General features: G+C 41.0%; 1 protein-coding gene across 3 annotated transcripts in view; it reads right to left on the reverse strand.

Moving 5' to 3' along the window:
* Positions 1–13,008, reverse strand: part of LOC126284526 (uncharacterized) — a 270,111-nt gene that overhangs the window by 80,782 nt on the left and 176,321 nt on the right. The window lies entirely within an intron of this gene.

Consider the following 13,008-nt stretch of genomic DNA (forward strand, 5'->3'; position numbering starts at 1 on the left):
AGATGGATATGTGTGTGTGTGTGCGAGTGTATACCTGCCCCTTTTTCCCCCTGAGGTAAGTCTTTCCGCTCCCGGGATTGGAATGACTCCTTACCCTCTCCCTTAAAACTCACATCCTTTCGTCTTTCCCTCTCCTTTCCTCTTTCCTGATGGAGCAACTGCGTGTTGCGAAAGCTTGAAATTTGTGTGTGTGTTTTTGTGTTTTTTGTCTCTATCAACATACCAACGCTTTCATTTGTTAAGTTACAGCATCTTTTCCCATGGTAGAGGTGTTGGCCAACTACTACAGGAAAATCTAGGTCCAGAGTACCAGGTCACAAACTTTTTCAAGCCTAGTGCAGATCTGGGTCAGGTAACAGAGGATATAGGTTCTCTATGCGAGGATTTCACGAAGGAGGATGCCGTGGTTATAGTGGGTGGTCCGGGAAACAGCATTGACAGAGAGACTGAATATTCCATAGAGAGTGACCTGGTGAAGATAGCATCAGCAACGAAGCATACGAGTGTGGGATTTGTGTCTGTGTTGAGACGCCATGATCAGCCTCATTTGAACACTTTTGTAGGGAGGGTGAACTTGGAGTGGCTGCTTAGGATGGATATAGGGTCCAATATTGGTTTGATTCCTGTGGATGCTATTGATTGGAGGGACTACACTAGGAAAGGGAAGGGAAAACTGTCTGGGTTGATTGCAGAAAACTTAAGGGGGGACACTGTCGCAAGTGGTAAAATACCAGTGGTCACAGGTGTCAGAGGGAGAGATTGGCAGACAGACTCAGTTTGAGAAAATAGATGAACAGGAGTCAGATTTTAGCATACAGCCTCCATTTAAACAATGTTTAACAGAAAGTAATCAGAAACTGCCAGTTCATCTTCACCAAAGCAGTTATAATCGCATCAGTATGCAGTATCAGTTATCTTTATTACACCAGAACATTCTGGGACTCAGAAATAAAGTTGATGAACTACTCATTTGTATCGATGAAATGAATTCATCTAACGAAATTGACATAATCTGCCTCTCTGAACATCAAGTGACCACTGGTATAGATATGTTAGACATTTCAGGATTTAAGCTAGCTTCCTACTTCTGCAGAGTAGATATGGAGGGAGGAGGAGTTGCCACATTCATTAAAAACTGCCATAAATTCAAGAACATTGACATTAATAAATTCTGTTTAGAGCAGCATCTAGAAGCATGTGCAACAGAAGTAGAGTTCCATAACAGATCCTATATAATAGTAACTATTTACCGAGCACCTGCAGGAAATTATAATCTATTCATAAATCATCTAGAAGCTCTTTTGGGTTACTTAACAGTAAGAAACAAAGAAATTTTGATTGCTGGTGACTTTAATACAGATTTTCTTATTCAATCTTCCAGTAAACATTTACTGCAGTTAGTAATGTTGTCTTTCAATCTAACTCACACTGTAAACTTTCCAACTAGGATCACTAAATCCTCAAGGACAGCCCTTGATAACATTTTTATAGACAAATCAAAGGAACAAAATCACATCATAAAACCTGTAATATATGGACTATGACATCATGACATGCAGCTCCTTGTTTTAGATGTAAATTCTAAGCAGATTATCAAGACTGCTAAATCTGAGTACAGGAGAGTATTCAATCAACCAAAAATTGTGTGTTTTAGAAAACTGCTCAAAGATATGAACTGGAAAGATGTTTATAGTGCTCATGACATGAATGAAAAATATAACACATTCATGAACAATGTCAGTACCATGTTTGAAAACTGTTTTCCTCTAAAAGTTACTCAAATTAAACAGAAGTCTATAATAAAACCATGGATCACCCAAGGAATAAAGATTTCCTGTAAGACAAAAAGGAAAATGTATCTGTCGACCAAGAATAGCTCCAATGCTGATGATTTAGCTAAATACAAGGAATACTGTAAAATATTAAAAAAAGTAATTCAGGCATCTAAACAAATACACTACGAGAAGAAGATAGCAATGTCAGGGAACAAAATAAAAACAATATGGGATATAGTGAAAGAGGAGACTGGTAGAACCAGAAAGGAACAGGAGCAAATAGCACTAAGGGTAGATGACACATTAGTAACCGATGGGCATAGTGTGGCAAATCTATTTAACAAGTACTTTATATCCGTTACTGATAGAATAGGATTGTCAGGATCAGTAAATAATGCTCTTGAATATCTCAAACTAGCCTTTACAAATAGCTTCAGGTACATGAATATGTCACTCACATCACTAAAAGAAATACCTTCCATAAGAAAATCTTTAAAAACAAAGCATTCTAGTGGTTACGATGAAATATCAACAAAGTTAATTAAGGAATGTTCTTGTGAGTTAAGTACAATTCTAACTTACTTGTGTAACCAGTCAATTATAACTGGGACATTTCCCGACTGGCTGAAATATGCAGATGTTAAGCCTCTATTCAAGAAAGGGGATAAAGAGATGCCATCAAACTACAGACCGATTTCACTTTTGCCTGCATTCTCAAATATTTTAGAAAAAGTAATCTACAGGCAGCTTCTCAACCATCTGACCACAAATAACACATTATCAAGAACACAATTTTGATTTCTGAAGGTTTCTGATATTGAAAAGGCTATTTACACCTACAGTGAAAATGTACTTAATTCATTAAATAACAAGTTACAAGCAGCAGGTATTTTCTGTGATTTGTCAAAGGCATTCGATTGTGTAAACCACAAAACCCTTTTAAATAAATTAGAATTCTATGGTGTCACAGGCAGTGCTGCAAAATGGTTCAAGTCATACCTCGCTAACAGGAAACAAAGGGTGTCAGTGCAAGGGACTAGTGAATTAAGTCATCAGTCATCATCAGAATGGGAAGAAATTACATGTGGGGTCCCACAAGGATCCATCTTAGGGCCATTGCTTTTTCTTGTGTACATTAATGATCTCTCATCAGTTACACTGCCAGAAGCGGAGTTCGTTTTGTTTGCAGATGTCACAAGTATTGCAATAAATAGTATGTTGATTGTAGTTCTAGAAAGATCTGCTAATGATATTTCCATAGATATTAATAAATGGTTTAAAGCCAACTCACTGACATTAAACTTCAAAAAGACTCACTATATGCAATTCAGAACCTGTAAGAGGTTTCCACCCAGCATGTGCATAAAGTATGAAGAAGAGCAGGTAGAAGAGGTTGACAGTCTTAAAATCCTGGGATTACAACTTGATAATAAATTCAGTTCAGAGTAGCACACCACAGAACTGCAGAAACGCCTTAACAAATCTGTATTTGCAATTCCAGAGCTTTAGGAATTAGGTTTTAAATTGTAGGACATTTCCAGGGGCAGATGTGGACTCTGACCACAATCTACTGGTTATGACCTGTAGGTTAAAACTGAAGAAACTGCAAAAAGGTGGGAATTTAAGGACATGGGATCTGGATAAGCTGAAAGAACCAGAGGTTGTATGGAGTTTCAAGGAGAGCATAAGGGAACAATTGACAGGAATGGGGGAAAGAAACACAGTAGAAGAAGAATGGGTAGCTTTGAGGGATGAAGTAGTGAAGGCAGCAGAGGATAAAGTAGGTAAAAAGACGGGGGCTGCTAGAAATCCTTGGGTAACAGAAGAAATATTGAATTTAATTGATGAAAGGAGAAAATATCAAAATGCAGTAAATGATGCAGGCAAAAAGGAATACAAACGTCTCAAAAATGAGATCGACAGGAAGTGCAAAATGGCTAATCAGGGATGGCTAGGGGACAAATGTAAGGATGTAGAGGCTTATCTCACTAGGGGTCAGATAGATGCTGCCTACAGGAAAATTAAAGAAACCTTTGGAGAGAAGAGAACCACGCGTATGAATATCAAGAGCTCAGATGGCAACCCAGTTCTAAGCAAACAAGGGAAGGCAGAAGGGTGGAAGGAGTATATAGAAGGTTTATACAAGGGCGATGTACTTGAGGACAATATTATGGAAATGGAAGAGGATGTAGATGAAGACGAAATGGGAGATAAGATACTGCGTGAAGAGTTTGACAGAGCACTGAAAGACCTGAGTTGAAACAAGGCCCCAGGAGTAGACAACATTCCATTAGAACTACTGACGGCCTCGGGAGAGCCAGTCATGACAAAACTCTACCAGCTGGTGAGCAAGATGTATGAGACAGGCGAAATACCCTCAGACTTAAAGAAGAATATAATAATTCCAATTCCAAAGAAAGCAGGTGCTGACAGATGTGAAAATTACCGAACTAACAGTTTAATAAGTCACAGCTGCAAAATACTAACGTGAATTCTTTACAGACGAATGGAAAAACTGGTAGATGCGGACCTCGGGGAGGGTCAGTTTGGATTCCATAGAAATGGTGGAACACGTGAGGCAATACTGACCTTACGACTTATCTTAGAAGAAAGATTAAGAAAAGGCAAACCTTTGTTTGTAGCATTTGTAGACTTGGAGAAAGCTTTTAACAATGTTGACTGGAATACTCTCTTTCAAATACTGAAGGCGGCAGGGGTAAAATACAGGGAGCGAAAGGCTATTTACAATTTGTACAGAAACCAGATAGCAGTCATAAGAGTCGAGGGGCATGAAAGGGAAGCAGTGGTTGGGAAAGGATTGAGACAGGGTTGTAGCCTCTCCCCGATGTTATTCAATCTGTATATTGAGCAAGCAGTAAAGGAAACAAAAGAAAAATTTGGAGTAGGTATTAAAATTCATGGAGAAGAAGTAAAAACTTTGAGGTTCGCCGATGACATTGTAATTCTGTCAGAGACGGCAAAGGACTTGGAAGAGCAGTTGAACGGAATGGACAGCGTCCTGAAAGGAGGATATAAGATGAACATCAACAAAAGCAAAACGAGGATAATGGAATGGAGTCAAATTAAATCGGGTGATGCTGAGGGAATTAGATTAGGAAATGAGACACTTAAAGTAGTAAAGGAGTTTTGGTATTTAGGGAGTAAAATAACTGATGATGGTCGAAGTAGAGAGGATATAAAATGTAGACTGGCAATGGCAAGGAAAGCGTTTCTGAAGAAGAGAAATTTGTTAACATTGAATATAGATTTATGTATCAGGAAGTCGTTTCTGAAAGTATTTGTTTGGAGTGTAGCCAAGTGAAACATGGTCGATAACTAGTTTGGACAAGAAGAGAATAGAAGCTTTCGAAATGTGGTGCTACAGAAGAATGCTGAAGATAAGGTGGATAGATCAAGTTACTAATGAGGAGGTATTGAATGGGATTGGGGAGAAGAGAAGTTTGTGGCACAACTTGACTAGAAGAAGGAATCGGTTGGTAGGACATGTTTTGAGGCATCAAGGGATCACAAATTTAGCATTGGAGGGCAACGTGGAGGGTAAAAATCGTAGAGGGAGACCAAGAGATGAATACACTAAGCAGATTCAGAAGGATGTAGGTTGCAGTAGGTACTGGGAGATGAAGAAGCTTGCACAGGATAGAGTAGCATAGAGAGCTGCATCAAACCAGTCTCAGGACTGAAGACAACAACAACAACAACATTTGCAATTCGAGTATTAGCATACATAGTCGACAAAAACGTGAAAAAGCTTGCATACTTTGCCTACTTTCATTCCATAATGTCATATGGTATAATATTTTGGGGTAACTCTTCAAGCCAAAGAAAAGTTTTCAGAGTCCAAAAGCGTGTAATATGTATTATTTGTGGAGTAAACTCACGGAGGTCTTGTAGAAACCTCTTCAAAGAACTGGGTATACTAACTACTGCCTCTCAGTATATTTACTCCTTAATGAAATTTGTCCTAAATAATATAGCTCTTTTTCCAACAAACAGCTCAGTTCATACATACAATACCAGGAACAAAAATGATCCGCACAAGGACTTAAAAGCACTTACTGTAGTTCAAAAAGGGGTTCACTACTCAGGAACACTCATCTTCAATAATTTGCCAGCAAACATAAAAAATTTAGTTAAAAATAGAATCAGTTTAAAAGGAGCCTGAAAGACTTACTAGTGGCCAACTCCTTCTACTCCATTGACGAATTTTTTAATAGAAACAAATGATGTTCTGTATATATTTATACTATTAGTATTGATATTTCAGACTAAAAAAATAAAAAATGAAAAATGTGACATGTTCCACATCCACGAGGATGTCCTCAACACGGATCTATGGAACGAAAAACTAATCTAATCTAATCTTTGTGAATGCAGCAGTGTTGAATGTAATCAAATCCACCTGCTGAATTTAATTGCCTGTTAAGATTGACCATTTCTTTGATCCAGGTCTGGTGCTGAGTTCCCTTAGTTTCAGTGGTGAAAAATATGGGTACAGTTTGATATAAAAACATTATCTATGTGAAGCCACTAAGCCACCTGAAATAGTTTAAAGTAATTGACTGAAAACTAAATATGGAACAAGAAGGTCCTTATTTGTAATAGATTAAATATCATTTATATTAATGACAGAGGGTTCTACTTACAGCCCTTGATTACATCCATAAAATCTACATCATATTCCGTCAAGCCACCTAATGCGGTGTGGCAGAGGGTACTTCCGGTACCACTATCTGGTCCCTCCAACCCTGTTCCACTTGCAAATAGTGGGAAGAATGATTGTCGGTAATCCTATGTATTGGCTCTAATTTCTCCAATTTTCTCCTCGTGGTCAATACGTGAGATATATGTGGGGGAAGTAATATGTTGTCCAACTCCTCCTGAAACGTGCTGTTCCAAAATTTCAATAGAAAATCTCTCCGTGATGCACAATGCCTCTCTTGTAACATCTGCCAGTGGAGTTTCTTTAGCATCTCCGTAACGCTCTCTCGCCAGCTAAACGGTCCCGTGACGAAACACGCCACTCTTCATTGGATCTTCTCTATCTCCTCCATCAGTCCTACCTGGGCCAGCTGGAGTGGCCGTGCGGTTCTAGACACTACAGTCTGGAACTGAGCGACCGCTACGGTCTCAGGTTCGAATCCTGCCTCGGGCATGGATGTATGTGATGTCCTTAGGTTAGTTAGGTTTAATTAGTTCGAAGTTCTAGGCGACTGATGACCTCAGAAGTTAAGTCGCATAGTGCTCAGAGCCGTTTGAACCATTTTTTGAGTTCTGCCTGGTAGCGATCCCAGATAGATGAACAATACTCAAGAATCGGTCGAACAAGTTCCTTTAAGCCACTTCCTTCGTGAATGAGTTACTTTTTTTTCAGTTTCTTCCTATGAATCTGAATCTGGCATCTGCTTTTTCCACTATCTGTTTTACGCCGTCATTCCACGTAAGGTCGCTCTGGATAGTTAATCGTAGATATTTTACCTTAGACACTATTTCTAGCAGTTTGTCATCAATAGTGTAGCTGTACGGAAGTGGATTTATTTTCCGACGTATGTGCAATATGTTATATTTATTTACGTTCAGGGTCAACTGCCAGAGCCTGCCACGGTAATCAATCCTCTGCAGGTCGTTCTGCAAATTCTTACTATCTTCTGGCGTTTCTACTTCGTTGTAGACAATCGCATCATCTGCGAACAGCCTTAAACAGCATCCGACGCTTTCCACTAGATCGTTTATACACATTGTAAACAGTAACGGTCCTATCACACTTCCTTGGTGGATTCCGAAATTAACTTTACATATGTCGATTTTGTTGCGGTTAGAGCGACGTGTCGAGTTCTATCAGCAAGAAAGTCTTGAATCCAGCCGCAAATCTGCTCCGATACTCGATAAGCTCGCATTTGTTTATCTAAACTGCAGTGCGGGACGGCGTCAAATGCCCTCCAGAAGTCAAGCAATACTACATCAACCTGAACGGCTTTGTCAACGGCTCTGTGGAACTCATAGGGGAACAGAGCGAGCTGAGTCTCGCAGGATTTCTTGTGCACGCCACACGTACCCCGCTACCCTAGTAACCGCTTCCTGCTCGTAGTGTAGTATTAAGGGGAACCCTAAAATTCTGCACTCGACAGCAGAGGTCGACAAATTCGCATCCGATAAGGTCGCAGAAACATCTGAGCCTTTGGTTTAGACCTTCCACTCTGCTCCAAACCAGAGGACCGCGATGAACCCTGCGTACGATGCTACAAACAGACAGCATGCACCTCACGTGCGATGCTAGTCGCCTTCCCCAAATCAGCCTTCCTCCGAAAGGAGCCAAGGATGGCCTCAGAACCCATGCGGCAGGCGTCATTCGTGCCGTCATGTGCCAGTACATGCAGCCGGTGCACCCAGCGCGCTCGATAGCCGCCGGCAGGGCCTCCCTCCACATCACGGACGAGACCCCCCGGCAAACATACCGAGTGCACACTGGTACCCTTTTCCACCTTGTCTGCTATTCCCCCGAGGGGCTCCATCACCCGCCTAACATTGGAGTTCCGAATAACAAGCGCCACCCTTGCACTTGTCCGGGCTCGGCAAAAAAGTCGGCCGCTGGCCCAACAGGAGAGGCATCCCGTGCTGGCTCAGAGTTATCATCAACACTGGGTAGCATCTCGTACCTGTTGCTAAGCCGTAGGGAACCAGCCGCGCGACCTGCTCCCTCTTTCGCCTTCCACACAGTGATACGCGAACCCGCCACTGTCTGCCACCCACTCTCGAGTGAGGACGGACCAAAAGCACCAAAGGTGTCGTACGTCTCGTCACCAGCGCCCCAATGTCACCGCAACTTTGAGCATCAGCCAGAAGCATGTCGGCCGGTCGGCTAATTCTCCTTGTGTCTGCTCACAACTAGCACAGTCTCTAGACATATCGTGTGTAAAAAATAGAGACTGAGTTTGGAATGTACGTAAAATATAACGAGGAGAATAAAGAAACTCTAAAAAATGCTCTGCAGATTTCTCACTATACCCTGAAACTGCAAGCTGTTAAACAGAAATAAGTTTATCTACTGAAACAGAAATAAGTTTCTCTACTGAAGTCGACGTATCTACTGTAACCTCTTTCTAATAACTCTGCTTACCCAAAGTACTGCACGAGATAAGTATGCAAACTAGAATGCACTGATGTAAACTATATGCTGTGCACCAGCACGAGATTTAAACTCAGTGTCGTGACGTGAAGCTTCAAGAGACGGGAAAATTACGCTAGGAAGCCGCCTTACACAGGCACTTCTTTGCAAAAGCACGTGAAAAAAGAAAACAGAAATTAAACTAAGTTACTGTGTATCAGACAACTGCTGCTGCTGCTACCGCTGTTGGCGCGTTCGTTCGTCTCGGCAAGTGGTGCTATGGATAGGAAATTTCCAAACCGATCCCCAAACAGCTGTAATGAGGTCAGCAGGGAAGCACCGACCCATTCCCATCCAGTTTACTGCCGTATCACACGTCTCCCCCCTCCCTAATTGACATCTTACGTTTCGCTCATACAGTTTAGCTTCTCTGTTTCTTCGCTCTTTTCTCTGTATTCAGAACCAATCTTCCCCCTCCCATCCTCAGTTCCCCCCACCCCTGGCCTCCAACACGTTTTTCTTATTATTGGTCTATTACGATTGCAGTGCTGTACAGCCATCCTCTGATATACAATTGGATTCTCTAAATGTAGATAGTTAATTACATGAACCTATTAATGTTCATGTGTAGAACATTGTGAATTGGTAGGTTGCAGTCGCTACTGTAGCTACTTGTTTGCTGTAGTCAGTCGATTGGCAAGTGGACGTTAGTTTCAATAATTTGCAGTAAATCACTGTACTCAGACGATCGTTAATTTGTTATTTATAACCACCAAAACCTTAGCAGTATTTTACACACTACAACTTGGGCGTACGCTGTTACCTAGCTATGTACAGTTACATTTACATAACTATTCACAGCTACAATTACTCAACCTTCTACTGTTTGGCTCATCTTTTACATAAAGCTAGTTCTTTTACAACACAGATTTTTAGTATGTTGATCGATCATCTATAGTTACAGGTTTTTAGGTATCTACAGTTTTTAGGTACTGTAGCTACTGTTATGAGTGCTGAAGCAATTCAGTTCTAGGTGGTTAGCCACTTGTATTACCAGGTAGTTCACTATTTATTACTGCAGATACTAAACCATCTACAACCTACAAGTGGCGATTTATTTTTGCTACAGGTGGTTAGTAATATGTAAATAATAACGTATACATATTCTATTCTTAAAGTGCTCCATTCTTAAAATGCCCTAGTGATTACAGTTAATGAGCCCTTACTCATTCACGGTCAGGTAGTCAAATTTACTGTACTTATTACATACTGCGTATGTGAACGTCGCTAGCTACATTAGTAGTGGGGCACTGCAGGTACGAGCTAACCTTCAACTGTTGACCTTTGAGGCAGTATTACAGCAGCACTTTCAGCTTCCGCAAAATGACGCAAGCTGCAAGTGAAAATAATTCGCTGACTTTCAGTATCACCACTTTCTTGTTTCCAAGGCCATTCCAGGAATCGTGAGATGGCAGGGGAGGGGAGGGGAGGGAAGGGTCCTTCGCCTCCACCTGCACTTCTGAAAGTTTTGCACGAAGCATCCCCCACCCGAGCCTCGGCAACAGTGACGATGTGAGAAGAGGAAAATTGGGTGAAAGATTGAACGGAAGTTTATATTAGGGAAGACATCGGACTTAAGGCCTGGCCAGACAGAATCCGGCCAGGCCGTCCGGCCTGTGGCCTTGAACCGCAGAAGGCAGACCGCATTGTTGAATCGCGCGTTTTTGGATGGCGGCGGTCACACAGAGTGAGGCTCTGGCGCACCGCCAACCGGCCTGACGCACCGGCCGCCGCCGGCTTGTCACAGATTACAGATTCGCGGCAAGCCAAAGCGGCTGCTCTGTTGGCGCATACAACTGCTCTGTTGTCACACTGGAAGCGGCGGCGTGAGGTTGGTTTTGTCTTGCCGCTCTTGGACACAGGAAGACTTATAGAGGAGGTGAGAGAATACAACTTTTTGTATGATACACGCGATCCTGATTACAAGAACATTCTGAAGAAGGCTGGAAGGATACAGCTGCTAAACTGGATCAAAATGGTTAATATTTTAGCAAACTTTTAAGTTCCACAAAAGCAAAAATGTAGTAAAGTATATTATTAAGTACTGGAATTTATCTAGTGTATATTATAACTTAAAGGAGCTGGAAGTGTGTAAGCAACAATGCCATCATAATGGAAAGCTACACATAGAATGTGGAAAGAAAAAGAACCGTCACCTTTGTTAAAATCGGTCTTGATGTATGATAATAGTGTTCCATTTAAACGAAAATTCATTGTCTCTCCCCACGTTGTATATTTTGAGGTCGTGTGTTATTCCCACGCTTGTGTTTAACGCTAATAACAGAAGATACTATTCCACGCAACTCTTTCATGATACAAATTAAAGTAATATTTCCGATATTATGAGAATAATTTTACCACAGTAAATTTATCCACAGGGCAGTGACTGGGTCACTGCAATTCACTTTGGAAGTGTGGCGGTGGGACTTGTGGCCAGTACCACCCTCTGACGGTGACAGTACTACGTGAGTCAGGCAGAATCCGAAACATCGTTGTTTGGTTAACATTTACAGTCACTTAAGAATTTATCGACTAAGTAACACAGAAATAGAATATTGTTTGTAGCGTCACAGAGGTGTCATGGTTATCTTTCCTTAAAAGGTATTTTGTTACCCAAATCTGATATTGTAGTAACAACGTAAATGCGACAAGTCTTGCTCTGCAGTTAATTGCGTTATGAGATACTACAGCGTATGTCTCCATTGCTATGACAGTCTCAGCTTGTTAAGAGTTCACATGGATCATACAAATGCTTATATAGCTCAATATTTTAATACCCATTTGTTTTACTGCCAAGAAATGGTAGAATGTTCTACTTCAGGTGTAAATTCTACCGTTCTGGTTTTGTCAACTTGCTATATATACGGAAAAAAAATCTTTGATGACAAAGAAAATAATTACTGGCTAGACTAACTGAAAACTGTCACAGGACGAAAACCCAATACCAGAGGAACATTTACGGAAAGAGAGTTTCATATTTGAATGGGAATAGTAGCATATCATAAGAAGCATTTTCATATGATATTAACATTAGAGATCTCTTTGAATGTGATTGTTTCCATTTCAGACATCTGCCATAGTCATTATTTTCTTTATACATCTACAAGAATACATTACCGGTACATTTGTTCATTTGCAGCCGAGACCTTGAAAACGAAGTGGAGGAACTTGAGAGATGCCTACGTCAAACACAAGAAGATGATAAAAGGCACCACCGGCCAGAGCTTGAAACGGTACAGATCATGGCGGTGGAGTGAACACATGAGGTTCATGGACTGTGCTCTGGAAGCACGACCAACAACATCAAATGTTCCTTGCTGAAAGAGAGGCCGTCACAAGTGACAAGTTCACAGTCAGCTGAACACTCATCAGACTCCACAATTTTTCCTCAGCCAGAGTTGCTAACACTTGAGTATGAAGGAGAATCTCAAGAGCAGTGCACAGAGGTTTGGGAACCATCTTCAGCATGAAAGAAGCCAACCGCTAAAAAAAAATGAGAAAGCAGGGACCAAGTGCTGATGGTGAGTGTATAATTAGTTACTTGCAAGAGAAACATCAGTATAAGGATAAGCATGACGAAGTTGATCATTTATTTTTAACCTATGCAAAAACATACAAACGTCTTACAGTTAGATCACAAGCTAAGCTTAAAGTTCAACTGGCACAGTTATTTGCAGAGGCTGAGCTCGCGGAATTAGATGAACAACAGCCAACACATGTCTCTCAAAGTCTTTCAGTAGACTCGGCCCACGTTGATTTCCGTGAACCCGCTGCATTTGGTGGTGCAAATACTGGCACATCAACTGACGATGTAGTCAGGACATGGATCCTGAGAAGATCACCCTCACACAACTTTGAGCACATCAGATTTTTCATATGTAAAAGTTCTGTACTTGTGTTATTTATACTTGTATAGAAATAATATTAATATTTTGTAAACCAATTGCTGTAGCAAATGGAATACACCAAACATTGAACTTTTCTAAAGAATCTGCTAGTCTTTCTGTTCTCACATATTAGCCCTTTCGCAGTTTATCATAACTTCATTGC

The sequence above is a fragment of the Schistocerca gregaria genome, chromosome 1 (genome assembly GCF_023897955.1).
Source record: "Schistocerca gregaria isolate iqSchGreg1 chromosome 1, iqSchGreg1.2, whole genome shotgun sequence".
Classification (NCBI taxonomy): domain Eukaryota; kingdom Metazoa; phylum Arthropoda; class Insecta; order Orthoptera; family Acrididae; genus Schistocerca; species Schistocerca gregaria.